The sequence below is a fragment of the Ovis aries genome, chromosome 3, assembly GCF_016772045.2.
Source record: "Ovis aries strain OAR_USU_Benz2616 breed Rambouillet chromosome 3, ARS-UI_Ramb_v3.0, whole genome shotgun sequence".
In the NCBI taxonomy this organism is placed as follows: Eukaryota; Metazoa; Chordata; class Mammalia; order Artiodactyla; family Bovidae; genus Ovis; species Ovis aries.
Window position 1 is genome coordinate 30,687,271 of NC_056056.1, and position 13,210 is coordinate 30,700,480.

Here is a 13,210-nt window from a genome sequence, read left to right on the forward strand (position 1 = left end):
TGTAATAAATACAATAAAGACTTTAAAAATGGCCCCACATCAAAAATAAATAGATAAATAAAAAGAAATAATAAAAAAGAAAATAATATCCATATCTAGAGGGCCTCATCTAAATGTCATAGGTAGCTCAACCTGACGATTACAAGTGTACATTTGAGTATAAGTTCCTGGGTTTGTGTCTTGTCTCTGTTGCTTATAAATCTTGACCCAGGCAAGGGACACCTCTCTCTGCTGCAGTTTCCATACAGTTTCCATCTGTGTCGACCTGATGGATACTACTACCTATATCACAGGATAAAGTTAAGTGAGTTAATACAAATAAGTCACTTAGAAACATGCCTGACATAATGAAGGCTCAATAAACGTTAGCTATTCCCATTACTATTATTGTTACTATCATAGAATCTGACAATTAGAAGATCATTAGCGGCCTTGCCAAAGTAATTTCAGTAAACCAATGAAGATGTATAAACCAGTGTGATGGGGAAAGATGAGTGAACGGGGTGGAGAGAAAGTGGAAACATGGGATTTTTGTTAAGAGAAGGAGAAGAGGTATGAGGTGGCAACTAAGAAAGATGGCAGGGTCAATAAAAAATCGATCCATACTTTAACCATAAAATACCTTGGCAGAAAAATTGTTATAAAGCTTTGATAATTCTGATAAATTGGTACAAATTACTGTCAATCTATTAACAAGGGTGAAACAAGCAAAGTACTTAAAAGTTTACCAAGCATTCTGTGTTTATCTCACTTGATTCTTAAGTCTGAGAATACAGAGTCCACCCTTGACCCCACTTTATACAAGAAGATTCAACTCTCAGGTGAAATACCTTGTCCCAAGCCACATATCCATCCTGGCCACCCTTGTCTCTCATATCTAAATTCTTAATATTTCAGAAATGCTATTTATTATCCCTATTCTCATGTAGCTCAGAGAATCTCTATTAATGAGACCAAGTATATTTTCTTAGCTCAAAATTAGAGAGCTGCTATAAACTGCTGAGAGCCTGCTTGCCCAAGCTTCTCACTCAGGATAAGCCTTATAACAGAATCTTCTGCATTATTCCTTTTTGGTCAACCAGGGGTCAATTGAGCAAGTGTACGTGCTGACACTCAGACACCTGTCCAGAACCCTGAACATCTTCCTCTTCTGCTGATCTCCTTCCTTAACATTGGGCCACCAACATACACACACACAGATACACACACACATGCACATACTCACACACACACACACACACACACACACACACACACACACATCCCTGAGCCAAGGGTGAAACTCCCTCCTTTAACTCCAAAACACTAACCACAAGGGTGCTCACTCAGGGCTGAATTTCCACCGCTGGTAAGTTGCTAGTCGCACCCATATCTCATCTCTCTTGTATTTTGAGTTGAGGATAGCTCCACCTCTTTGCAGTCCTCAACAGGCCTTGCACCTGCCCTAAGATGTTTTGCTCCCTCCTTCTGGCTCCTCTGCTGGTTTGTATAAAGCCCCAGTGACCTAACAGTGTGTGTTCTCTTTACGTGTGTGTCTTCAGTCATGTCTGACTCCTTGTGACCCCACGAACTGTAGCCTACCAGGTTCCTCTGTCCATGGGATTTCCCAGGCAAAAATTCTGGATGGGTTGACATTTCCTACTCCAGAGGATCTTCCAGACCCAGGATCAAACTCAGATCTCCTGTATCGGCAGGCAGATTCTTTACCATTAGCTCCACCTGGGAAACCTGTGTTCTTTTCTGGTGTTGCTTTTTCTTGCGACTCCCTGGGGCCTCACTGTCTAAATGGAAGAGGTTCTGTGCTGATAGACAGCACTGACCAAGATAAAGTTGGCCGTGACCGGTGTTTGCAAGGTCACTCTGGGGACCAATCCAGCTGAGCACAGCAGGGGATGCCAGCTGCCCTAGAGGCCCTCCCATCTCCAAACGGGGCCTGACACTCGCTCACCCAGGACTCTGGCTCATCAATCGTTGCACGTCACAGAGCACTTCATGCTCCCTGCTCTTCCTCCATCCATGACAGAGCTGCTATTTCAAAGTTCTCCTTGGATAGTCAAAGCGTTTCAAACATTTTGTTGCGAAGAGGTTTGGCCCTTTATTTTACATTCCTCTAGTCACAAGTAGCAGCTTTTGAACTGCTTTTAAACATAGTGGAGAGCAGGAAGGTTTGTAAAATGCAGAGCTTACATTAAACAAATCCTGTAACTGTAATTTCCTTTATTAGGAAAGGGAAAGATGTCACAGAGGTAAGAAGACAGATGTACCAATCACCTATGCTGCTATAACAAAGAATGACAAATGTAGTGGCTTAAAAAAATGCAAACCAGGGACTTCCCTGGTGATCCAGTGGTTAAGAGTTCACCTTCCAATGCAGGGAGTGTGGGTTCAGTCCCTGGTCAGGAAGATCACACATGCCTCATGGCCAAAAAACCAAAATATAAAACAGAGGCAATATTGTAGTAAATTCAATAAAGACTTTAAAAAGGATCCACATCCAAAAACAACAACAACAACAACAACAAACTTGAAAAGAACCACACAAACTTATTATCTTCAGTTTGGAGGTCAGAAGTCTGAGGCATGTCTCTCAAGGCCAAAATCAAGGTGTAGGCAGGACTGCATTTCTTTATACAGAGAATTCCTTTTTCTTGCCTTTTCTAGCTTCTAGAGGATACTCACAGTTCTTCGCTTATGGTCCTTTCCATACTCAGAGTTGACAATGGCAGGTTGAATCCTTCTGACTGAATTATTCTGAGCTTCTCCAGGTTTACAATTCCTTTCAACTCACTCTCTCCCACTTTTAAGGACACTTCTGGTTGCAACAGGCCCACCAGGATAATCTTCCTATTATTTTTAAGATACAGTGATGAGCAACATTAATTTCATTTGCAACCTTAACTTCCCTTTGTAACCTAATATATTCACAAGTTCTAAGGATTAGGATACAGACATTTATAGGGGAGGGGAAGCATTAGTAAACCCACCACAACAGATATCATTGGAGCTATGCTCAGTTCACAGTTTAGTGATGCTGGTATTGAACTCTGAAATTTGGAAAACAATTTTAGGGTAGTCTGAACCATCCCCACAACCTGCCAGCCTCCCACATCCAAAATGGATCTGCCGAGGTGCTAGCCACACACAGGCTAGTTAAGACTCAGGTCCCCGGGAGGCAAGCAGTGTCCTCTGTGATGCAGAGTTCTAATGACTCATCTTTGTAGAATTCATGGAAGTGCAAGCTCTCTGAGCTGCTCTCCATTAACCAACTGTTTAATAAATCCCCTCCATGTCTTTGGTGAATCATATTGACTGATGACACAGCATGCTGAAGCTCTCAGCTAGTTGGCTAATTTCTGATATATATTAACACTGTCACTTCCAACAATCGAGTGGGATGTGCAGCCACATCAGCTGTGATTGTGTCCCAACTATTCATGCCTGAATGTAAGCTCTTGTAATGATGTAGTTTAATTAAACGTCACATAAACCAATGGAAGACAAACATGAAAAGAGAAGGTTTTGTTTTTTTTTTAATGTATACCAAGTAGAATGCCTTACAAAGACTGGATAAAGATGAGTCATTTCAAAAAAAGAAGAGACAGGCAATTAGATGGTAAAACAACTGTTAGAGAGAGGAAATATAATCACAAAAATCAAGGATTTTGCGGAAAAGCAGAAGTGGAGCCAAAAGTGAGAACTAGCTACAGTCTTATAAGAAGGAGGCGGAAGTGGAATATGGTAAAGACAAGGTGGGAGAAAGCCTTGCTGATAAAAAGGCAGTGTTCAGTGAAGCTGAAGAGTCGGTGAGTTAGGGGAAGCACACTGACTGAAACCGCCCGCCCTGGCCAGGCACCATAGTAACCACTTGCATGAGCTGTTTTACAACAGGAGGTCCTGGTAAGGAACATGGAACTAATAAGCCACCACCTAACAGAAGAGTTTGGGAAAGGTAAAAAGGAGACACCACATGTCCAACCACCTCTCAGAATCCTTCTTGCTGGCATCCATCTTGGCTGAGCAATGTGTATGCCACCAGGAAGGACTCTGTGTCAGAGTGATTGGCCAAAGACAACCTGGAAACTAATCTTATCATCACAAAACCCGAGACTGTGAGTCACGTGGCAGAGTGGTTCTCCTGGGTTCCCTTACCTTACCGGTCTCTGCTCAGGCACCCTTTGCAAGTAAATCTCTTGTTTTGTCAGCTTCTGTGTCTCCTCAGACAATTCATTTCTGAGTGTTAGACAAGAGCCCACTCTTGGGTCCTGGAAGGGGGCCCCCTTCCTGCAATAGGTGGGTTAGGTCTGACTAATGTGAACTTCCTATGTCATCGACCTGAAGATGGATTTGAGGATGATTCGAGAAGGGCTGTGCAGATATGAGGATTACTTCTGTAAGGGTGAAGAGGACAGCAGCTTCTCCATCACAACAGTTGCTGTTTCCCCCAAATCCTCCTGCCTTTCTGCCCAGAACTAGTAGGAGTATAGGAAAATCATTCTGTCTGAATAAAATCTGTCAACCTCTGCATGATCCCAGGCTGACAGATCAAGCCATTGAAATAATGCTTCTCTGAAAAACTACTTCCAGCAAGTCCCAGCCCTTTGCTTGGTGACCTTACCCTTTGGAAGACAGTTATTAATTGGGGAAATATTGAAGTGCATCTGATGACAGATCTTCTGACCTCATCCTCTGTCTTGCTCTTGAGCACATCTAAAGAAAAGGATAAATACTTTATTTATTCACCATCTTAAAGCCTCCATGGGCCTTGTGCCTGTACATGCAAATCTGGGTTCTAAATGAATTCAAGACAGTGGAAGGAGACAATCCAGGAGCCCTGGCTTACACATTTCTTCTGCTTTTCCTTTTCTGTGGGTTTTCTACCAGTTAGAACGCAGAGTCTGCTTTCAGTGACACTAGGGTCTATGGCTGCTCTAAAAGGAAGAGTTGAGTCATGGAATGAGTGAGAATCCTGGTCCATGTGTGCAAATACCATGCAAAACATATGGAACCTAGGTTCCTAACCCTTGGTCACCCCTAGCCCTCAAGGTGCAAAGCAATGTAATTGTATGTAGATGGGTCAAGAAGCAGATATTTATGGTAATGACAACCCTATATGTGAGACAGCAAAAGAGACACAGATATAAAGAACACAGTTGTGGACTCTGTGGGAGAAGGCAAGGGTGGGATAATTTGAGAAAACAGCATTGAAACATGTATATTACCATATGTGAAATAGATGGCCAGTACAGGTTCAATGCATGAAACAGGGCACTCAAAGCCAGTGTACTGGGACAACCCAGATGGATGGGATGGGGAGGGAGGTGAGAGGGGGATTTGGGATGGGGGACACATGTATACCCGTGGCTGATTCATGTCAATGTATGGCAAAAACCACCATAGTATTATAACGTAATTAGCCACCAGTTAAAATAAACAATTTTTTTAAAAAAAGAAACAGATATTTAATATAGTTTCAAAAGAAAATAAACCAATAGACAAAACTAAAATAAGATAATTGAAGATTGAAGGGAAAAGGAAGTTGTGTGACAGAAATATATCATACACTAAGCAAATCAACAAATGGTATTTTAAGTTGATAAATCATACCTAAATTATTAATACTATGAGAAGTATTAAAAAATGAAAGAGTTAAAAGAAGGTGTGGGACAGGGAAAGAACTGTTTCTTTCCATTGGATATTCCATTGGATACTTTGCAGAAAGTGAAGAAGAACTAAAGAGCTTCTTGATGAAAGTGAAGGAGGAGAGTAAAAAAGTTGGCTTTAAACTCAACATTCAAAAGAAGTATCAGGTCAGCTTGTGTACACTTCAAACTTACAAGATTATGGCTCAATGATTGCGCAATAAATTTTTTTTCAAAAAAAAATAAATAAATAAACTCAACATTCAGAAAATTAAGATCATGGCATCCAGTCCCATCACGTCATGGCAAATAGATGGGGAACAATGGAAACAGGGAGAGACTTTAATTTGGGGGGGCTCCAAAATCACTGTAGTTGTTGACTGCAGCCATGAAATTAAAAGATGCTTGCTCCTTGGAAGAAAAGCTATGACCAAACTAGATAGCATATTAAGAAGCAGACACATTACTTTGCCAACAAAGGTTTGTCTAGTCAAAGCTATGGTTTTTCCAATAGTCATGTATGGATGTGAGAGTTGGACTATAAAGAAAGCTGAGCGCCAAAGAATTGATGCTTTTAAACTGTGGTGTTTGTTAGAGGAGACTCTTGAGAGTCCCTTGGACTGCAAGGAGAGCCAACTGGTCAATCCTAAAGGAAACCAGTCCTGAATATTCATTGGAAGGACTGATGCTGAATCTGAAACTTCAATATTTTGTCCATTTGATGAGAAGAATTGACTTACTGGAAAAGACCCTGATGCTGGGAAAGATTGAAGGTGGGAGGAGAAGGGGACGACAGAGGATGAGATGGTTGGATGGCATCACCGACTCAATGGACATAAGTTTGAGTAGGCTCCGGGAGTTGGTAAAGGACAGGGAAGCCTGGCGTGCTGCAGTCCATGGGGTTGCAAAGAGTTGGACACAACTAAGTAACTGAACTGAACTGATTGGATACTCTCTCGTACCATTCGAATATGTATGTAAACACTAAAATGTCTAGAAAAATGTACCATTAAACTTTTTAAAAATGTGTTCATTTAGAGAAGCAGAAAGTGAGAAGAGAATCCATTTACTTTTCAACCTCATGTTTGTATTATTCCCAATGAATCTGAAACTTGACAGTGACTGGTTATATAAAGCGGGATATTATAAAACTATTTAAAATATTGTTGCTGTGGAAGACACATGGCAAGGAAAATTGCTCATAATATATGACCAAACTGTTAAGAAGAGCCTTAAATGTTATTCCCACGTGACCAAAATGAACTGACCATATTCAGAGCTTGTTTGATTTGGAGCTTAAAATATATTTTAGATTGCTTGTTCTGTCAGTTATAAAAATTTCAACAACTTGCTAGCAATAATCAAGTTAAGATAATAAAAGTACAAAAATTACAGCAAAATACTCATGTTGTCTATTCCCTAGAGAACATTCTAATGTAGAGTCTTTGGATTTTTTTCTATGAATTTAGAAATTTTTACTTTGTACATATATACCTATAGACACATACACATATATGATTTCATTAAACAAAATGGGATAACTCCTACTGTCCTACTAAAGTAATACAGAAGGTTAAAAAATAAGTGTATCATTAATGAATAGCCCCCTGTTAAATTAGTAATATGTTTGTTCTTTCACAAATAAATTTTCCCAGGAAAAAAAATGTGTATCATTCTTACACAAGGGCCTCATTAGTTTTTTTCTGTATCCTTCTATATAGTATAGTATGAACTGCTACAACAAGGATAGCATTTAAAATATTATCAAAATTATAAAGACTTTGAATTTAAAATGAGTTCAAAGACAATTAGCTTAAAAAGCCCAAAAGGCTTTATTGAGTTAACAGTACATTTAAAAAATGAAATTAATTTTAAAGCATTGATTTTTTCTAAAAGAGGGAGACATTTAAATTGTTTTTTAATTCAGTGTTTCAACTCAAGAAATTGAAATTAACTCAATTTAGGTTTTCTATAGCATTTGCAAATAGGTCTTGGTATTCATATGGTCTAAATATCACTGCATGCCAACTTCTGGTAATTTGCCGTTTCCCAGAAAGCTGGATTCAGCAGTCAGCATGCTTGCACTGAACAGCACTGCTTGGAAAATGGGGCTGGGAGAAACACCATTTAGTTCTAGAGTCTGTCAGAGAATCATTAAATGTGATGGTTCTATGCATGCAGCCTATGAAACAATGGCATTGAAGTTTTAGGCTAACCCTTGTGCTATGGAAATCTAGTTTGGAAAAGCTTAATTCAATAATTATTGTCATTCTCTGGAAAGTTGCCCCCCTGACCTTCATATCTGCTATCTTTTTCTTATTGCTTCCTCTTCGAGCCATACTACATGTCCATAATCCCTGTGACGAAGGCAAATGGAAAGACTGCTTTCATTGAAAACTGGAATAAGAAGGCACTTCTTGAGTCCAGTGCCCTCTTTATCACACCAACACATCATGGTCTTGTATGACAAGAGGAAGGGCCACATGCCTAAATGAGGCCACAGAGTGGGGAACTCAGGCTTCATATTGGGTAGTATGATTCACGGAAGAATTTATTAAAGCTCCCTTATATGTAAGGTAAGGAACTGGGAGCATATCCATCAGCAAATCAGATTTTTGTGTTCTAACCCTAGGGGCCCTCTAGGAAATAATTAGATGAGCTTGGGTAAATGATCTAACCCTAATGTGACCCAGTTTCCTAAAGTAAAATGGGGACGATAAATAATACCTCTGTAAATTAGCTTTTAAGCACTTTCTTGACCCAATTTTGAGCACCTGACTAGAGGCCAGCCAGTTCCCCTTCTTGAGTAGCCAAGTAAGTCTACACTGCCAGCTACCTCCCTTATCAAATCCTCATACTTCAGGCCTCTATAAACCCATCTTAATCATCCTAGGGCCAAGTAACAGAATTCTTGACAGCCCTTATGGCGCAGAGTCTACTAAGATTATCCAAGTTAGCCAATTCTGCATCTGTTGGCCCTGCCTTGCTCTTTCCTTCCTGGGGAAACCCCAATGAAGGTGCTTACCCACAGTGTTCCCTTTGCTTCATTATCAACCCTGATGCTTCCCCTAGTGGCCCGGCATGGCATGCTGCATTTTCCCCGGGGAACTGTGGGAACAACAAAACTGTATCTTTCTGTTCTCTTTCTCTTGATCTGTGTTTGGCCTCACAAGATCTATCAAGGTTAAAATGACCTGCCCTGCACCACTCACAGATTGATTTGGAGACATATTAAGACAATGGATATGAAAGCCCTTCGAACGGTTTGGAGGCATTACAGACATGTGATATGGTCAGAAGCACCCTGTTCAGTACTGGAGAGAAGCAAAAATAGCAGACGACAGACACATTGCGGTACCCATCACTGCATGTGGGCTCACTCAGTCATGTCCAGCTCTTTGTGGCGCCATGGACTGTAGCCTGTCAGGATGATAGTCTACAATAATATATTTGCAATACATACATCTGAAAAATGACTTGCATGTAGAATGTATACTGTAACTCCTACAACTCAACGACATGAAGATACAACCCTGGAGGGGGTCAAGGAAACCCACTCCAGTATTCTTGCTTGGAGAATCCCTTGGACAGAGGAGCCTGGTGGACTACAGACCATGAGGACTCAGTCGGACATGGCTGAAGCAACTTAGCTCACAGGAAAAGTGAAAGTGAAAGCTAGTCACCCAGTCGTGTCCGACTCACTGTGAGCCTATGGACTACAGCCCGCCAGGCTCCTCTGTCCATGGAATTATCCAGGCAAGAATACTGGAGTGGATTGCCACTCCCTTCTCCAGGGGCTCTTCCTGACCCAGGGATCAAACTTGGGTCTCCTGCATCGCAGGCAGTGTTTTTTACCATCTGAGCCACCAGGGAAGCCTTAGCACACATGCTAAGACACAGTCCAGTTTTCCAAATGGATAAAATATTTAAAATGAAACATCAAAAAAGTTATATAAGCTCCTGAAAATATGCTTCAATAAATATCATCAGGAAATGCAAATAAAAATGATTGCATGCACTGGGATGGCCAATATTTTAAAAAACTGGCAATACTAAAAGTTGGTCAGATTAGTGAGAAACTGGAGCTCCACACAGGAGTGTATGAGAGATGCTGGTAAGAATATGCCCTTTGGCAAATAGTTGATAAGTTTCCTATAAGTTAGACATACCTTTATCATATTAACCAGCAATCCTATTTTGAAATATTTACTCCAGAGAAATAAAAGCACCTATTACAAAAATATATATTCAAAATATTCATAATAGCCCCAGAAGAAAATCCACCTCAATATCTACCAACAGGAGAATAGATAAATTGTGTTTGTGTGTATACAATATATACCACCCTCCTATAAAAAGAACCATGTATGATGGACACATGCATCAAAAAAGGTGTGTCTTGATGGATGGATAAAGAAGATATTTTATATATATATATCTTATATATATATATATTAGATAGATAGATAGGAATGTTACTCAGCCATAAAAAGAATAGAATGCTGCCAATTATAGCAATATAGAAGGACCTAGAGAATATTCTGCTTAATGAAATAAATCAGACAGGGACAAATACTGTATGCTATCACTTATATGTGGAATCTAAAAAAAATACAAATACAAATGAATGTATGCAAAACAGAAGCAGGCAAAGATATAGACAACAAACCTGTCATTACCAAAGGGGCGAGAGAAAGGGGAAGGGATAAATTAGGATTATGGAATTAAAAGATATAATACAAACTACCATGTATATAATAGATAAGCAACAGGAGTTTACTGTATAGCATGGGGAATTATAGCCATTTTCTTGTAATAACTTATAATGGCATAAAACATGCAAAAATATTGAATCACTATGCTGCACATCTGAAACTAATATAATATTGAAAATCAACTATACTTCAATTTTTAAAAGGTAGAGTCTCAAAAATATTATTCTGAGAAGAAAAAAAAGGAGCACAAAGAGTATATTATGATTCCATTATATAAATTTCTTAACATGCAAATCTACTCTACAGTCACATAAAGAAGATGACTTGTCGTGAGCTAAATATGCAATTATAGGGATGGACTATATACAGATTGGAAGGAACTTTCCAGAATGATGGAAATTTCTATCTTTGTTCCAGATTGGGAAAGGAGTATGTAAAAGCTGTATATTGTTACCCTGTTTATGTAACTTATATGCAGAGCACATCATGTGAAATGCTGGGTTGGATGAAGCACAAGCTGGAATCAAGATTGCCTGAAGAAATATCAATAACCTCAGATATGCAGATAACACCACCCTTATGGCTGAAACCAAGAAGAACTAAAGAGCTTCTTGAAGAAGGTGAAAGAAGAGCGTGAAAAAGCTGGCTTAAAACTCAACATTCAAAAACGAAGATCATGTCATCTAGTCCCAATGCTTCATGGCAAATAGATGGGGAAACAATGAAAACAGTGAGAGACATTATTTCGGGGGGCTCCAAAATCACTGCAGATGGTGACTGCAGCCATAAAATGAAAAGACACTTGCTCCTTGGAAGAAAAGCTATGACAAACCTAGACAGCACATAAAAGGCAGAGACATTACTTTGCTGACAAAGGTATGTATAGTCCAGACTATGGTTTTTCCATTAGTCATGTATGGATGTGAGAGTTGGACCATGAAGAAGGCTGAGCACCGAAGAACTGATGCTTTTGAACTGTGGTGTTGGATAAAATTCTTGAGTCCCTTGGACTGCATGGAGGTCCAACCAGTCAATCTTAAAGGAAATCAGTCCTGAATATTCATTGGAAGGACTGATGCTGAAGCTGAAACTCCAACACTTTGGACACCTGATGTGAAGAACTGACTCATTGGAAAAGACCCTGATGCTGGGAAAGACTGAAGGCAATAGGAGATGGGGACAGCAGAGGATGAGATGGTTGGATGGCATCACCGACTCGATGGACATGAGCTTGAGCAAGCTCTAAGAGCTGGTGATGGACAGGGAAGCCTGGTGTGCTACAGTCCATGGGGTTGCAGAGAGTTAGACACAACTGAGCAACTGAACAACAACAACTGTTTTTGTGGTTACATGGGTATGCATATTAACCCAAACTCAATGAATTGTACAGTTATAATGGGTTCATTTAAATGTATGTCAACTACATATCAATAAAGTTTATTTAATTTTTTAGGAAGGTAAATCAGTGAAAGGTCTAGAAGGTTTGACAATACAAAAACAAACAGGACCTGAAACGCATTTTAAATTTCTATTTCATGGTAGAAATACAGAGATAAAAGGATTCTAATCATGTTCAGATGCGTGTATCCATCTCTGAGTACTGTGTGTATAGAACCAAGTTAGTATGTGTGCGCTAGCCATCCCTTTAAAAGAATCATCTGAAATCGAAATATCAAAGACATCTATGAAACAAAAGCTTGAGCATATTCTTTTACCTAATCAACACAGACTTTCTGGAAGCAACAAAGAACTTGAAGAAGTTTTTTCACTGGCACCACCCAACCCCTTCAATAAAAAACAAACAGAAGAAATCAAAAGATGAGAATAGAGAGGCTTGTGTTTGAGACCCAGCTTTCCTACTTACCAGCATTGTGATTTTGGCAAGGTACTTAACCTTTTTCAGACTTGCTTTCCTTATCTGTTAAATGAGGACAGAAAATATAACTCACAAATTCTTTGTAAATATTAATAGAATACCATATGGAAAATGCTTAGCAAGGCTTGAAATATAATATACTTTCAGTAAATAATGGCTAGGGAAAAAAAGGTAGCTCTTGTTACATGAAGTTTTTGTCATGTATTCCTTTTTATTTTTTATCAGCATGTGTTCCCCAGAATTCCTGGGGCTTCAATAGCCTTTAAGGCACCAAAATTTCCACAGTTAGAATATATTCAAATTCCTTAGGAATAAGATAATATGTAAATGTTTTATATATTGTGTTATCATTTTTCTCTTGTTTGTTTCTTCTATAGGAAAATTTATGGAAATGCAAAAGGAATGTACAGATGACTAATTTCAGAAACCTAGGGAAATCAGAGGGGACAAATATGGCAGTTAAAATGTAGTCTGAATTTATTCTGCAAAGCATGGAAGGAAATGATGTCATCACTTGGAGTGTGGGAAAGTAGGAAATTCTTATCTGATGTGTGGATGAGGAGACATCTCAAAGTCATAAATGTCATGGCTGACTATCCTCAATGTTTAAATCTTACCCATCTTTCAGGCTTATTCAACTATTTATTTACAATTTCTAAATTTATTGAAATCTGTTCAACTGTTTTCAGGCAACAAACAGATGGAGTTTAGGATTGGTGAATTCAAATCATCAGGCTCACAAACAGAGAGAATGGACTCAGTCTAAGAACAGACTGCATTGTTGAAGATAAAATGAAAAGGTAACCTTTACACACCAGCATTTAACTGCTGGGAAGTTCCAAACACTGATGAAAACAGTTGGCTGTCCATCTGGAAGAGATACTTAAAATTAAGTTAAACACAGAGTGCTGTTTTAAGGTAACAATTGCTTCCTATAGATTCCCATTCTACTAAAGCCTCAAAGTCACAAAATATAACCT

General features: G+C 39.2%; 1 long non-coding RNA gene across 3 annotated transcripts in view; it reads right to left on the reverse strand.

Annotated features, from left to right (window-relative positions):
- The window catches only part of LOC106991039 (uncharacterized), a 481,826-nt gene that overhangs the window by 3,928 nt on the left and 464,688 nt on the right, over nucleotides 1-13,210 (reverse strand). For all 3 annotated transcript variants that reach the window (XR_009599770.1, XR_009599769.1, XR_009599771.1), the window contains 3 exons: nucleotides 12,219-12,272; nucleotides 4,616-4,707; nucleotides 2,680-2,844 (listed from right to left, as the gene is read on the reverse strand). This is a non-coding gene — a long non-coding RNA (uncharacterized LOC106991039). The remainder of the gene's footprint in view (nucleotides 1-2,679; nucleotides 2,845-4,615; nucleotides 4,708-12,218; nucleotides 12,273-13,210) is intronic.